This window comes from Mirounga angustirostris, unplaced genomic scaffold (assembly GCF_029215605.1).
Source record: "Mirounga angustirostris isolate CCGP_5_RB_7025 unplaced genomic scaffold, mMirAng1.0.hap1 SCAF_11, whole genome shotgun sequence".
NCBI lineage: Eukaryota > Metazoa > Chordata > Mammalia > Carnivora > Phocidae > Mirounga > Mirounga angustirostris.
In genome coordinates this window covers 16,153,583-16,155,924 of record NW_026991719.1, presented here as the reverse complement: position 1 = coordinate 16,155,924, position 2,342 = coordinate 16,153,583, and positions in this window count along the sequence as shown.

The window sequence follows — 2,342 nt, the reverse complement described above, 5'->3', positions numbered from 1 at the left end:
GTACTTTTGGGCAGGCCGCATGGATGGAACCAAGAAGAAGCCCCCGGGGCCAGGCTTTACACATGAATAGGGAAGTGATCAACAGAGACAGTTTTCCTGGTGGCTGTAGAAAAGAGCCAAGCCATTTGGACATTGGTAGCTGGGATCTGGTGTGTGTGGAAACAGGTAAAGTTTAATAATGAACCTGAAAGAGGATGATTTTCAAGGCAGGGTTCAGAACCAAGGAGCTGGCTTGTTAGACCTCCTTATCTCCTGAAACATGAGGCATTTTTGAAGAGCCCTGCAGCTTGAGTCACCCTCCCTGGGCCTTTGCAAGTGACTTCCGTTTCCACACTGGCCCTGATGAGGCGTACGTACCTCTTGTCTCCCATGCTGCCCTTAAGAGTCTGAGTCCGCACACTTCTTCACAGGGTCACAGTGAGAATGTGGTTGCCTGGGATATTCAGGGTTAGTCATGGCAGCCTGGGGGCACTAACGACATATGGCAGGTCACCCAGCACTAAATTTTGCCTTTTCAGTTTGTTATCATAGTTGTTGTAGTGTTACAAATAGGTATCATACAGGGGTGCCTAGGTGGCTCAGTCGTTAAGCGTCTGCCTTCGGCTCAGGTCATGATCCCAGGGTCCTGGGATCGAGCCCCGCATCGGGGTCCCTGCTCCATGGGAAGCCTGCTTCTCCCTCTCCTGCTTCCCCTGCTTGTGTTCCCTCTCTCACTGTGTCTCTATCAAATAAATAAATAAAATCTTAAAAAAAAACCCAAATAGGTATCATACACAAAATGCATACATTTGAAGTGTACCATCAGGTGATTTTTTTGACAGGTGTGTACATTGCCTTCACCCAAGCCCCCCTCATGAATGAGCATAGTAGTCCTCCAACAGTCAGGGCCTTGGCGGGCAGGGGCAAGAGTTCCTGAGGTGCCCAGTGGGTCGGCCATTGGAGGCCTGGTGTGAGCTGAAGACATCGCTGATTTGAAAGCAGGGTTTAAAGATGAGGAGGGGGGATCAGGAGCTAGTTCTAGACTATAGTAGTAATAGCCATTGTGGTGGTGGTAAGGGTGATAATAATGATTGATACTGACGAATATGAATGCAATCTGAGAGCTTAATATGTCCTAAGCACTTGTATTTACATTCTTATTTAAGGACCACATCTAAACCAATAATGATGATGATGGTGATATCATTAGCTAATATTTATTATGTGCTTTTAATATGTGCTAAGAGCTTTACATATATTCTACTTCAGACTTCACATTACTCTGCAACACAGGTACTACTATTATCCCTGTTTAACAGATGAGAAAACTAAGGCTTAGAAGCTTCCTTAGTAGTCACACTGTCAGTGTGTGCTGAGCAGGGATTTGAGTGAGCCCATTTTCTTATGCTCCTTTGTGCATCCCAGTAAGAATAGCTCCCAGTTTCTGGACATCTAGATTCCTAGGGCAGTATTCTTTCCTTTAGGTGGCCTTCCTTTTCGTCAGTCCTGAGTTGGTGCCTGTCAGCTTGGGAGTCAGCCAGACTGGCCTCAAATCCAGGCTTTGCTACATAGCACCTGTGACTTTGGACAGATTTCTTTTTTCTTTTTTTTTTTTTTTAAGATTTTATTTATTTATTTGAGAGAGAATGAGAGACAGATAGCAACAGAGGGAAGAGGGTCAGAGGGAGAAGCAGACCCCCCGCTGAGCAGGGAGCCCGATGTGGGACTCGATCCCGGGACTCCAGGATCATGACCTGAGCCGAAGGCAGTTGCTTAACCAACTGAGCCACCCAGGCGCCCTGGACAGATTTCTTAACTTTGAGTCTGTTTTTTCATCTGTGAAATAAAGGTACCTTCCACCTCCTAGGATTATTGTGGGCATTAAATAACACTTGGAGAGTATAATGCCTGGCAGGAAATATGTGCTTAATAAATGGTACCTTTAGAAAAAACAGTCTGGCTCATGAATATGTGTACAGTTCACGAAACTGGGCACAGTTGCATTTTATAATGTGACACATTTTCACTTGATTCTGGGGAGCTTACTGGAGTTGCTGGGGTGGTATTCTTGGGACAGCTGATTATGTGTATGTGAGTATTAATTAGGAAATTTACTGTTGAAGTAGTGAAGAATAGCGTCAGCATCATACAGCCTTCACAATGTTTCTGAAATGTCATCTATGTATTCTTTTTCTGGTAAGAAATTACTTACGCTGTTAAAGACAGGATCTCATTTCTACTTATTTACCAGAAGGGGCATGTGTCTACGTGTGTAGATACAAATGATGATTGGTAACTAATACTCTTGGCAGAAGATGAGAAATCATCTATCTATATCTATATCTATATAATATAATTTTTAT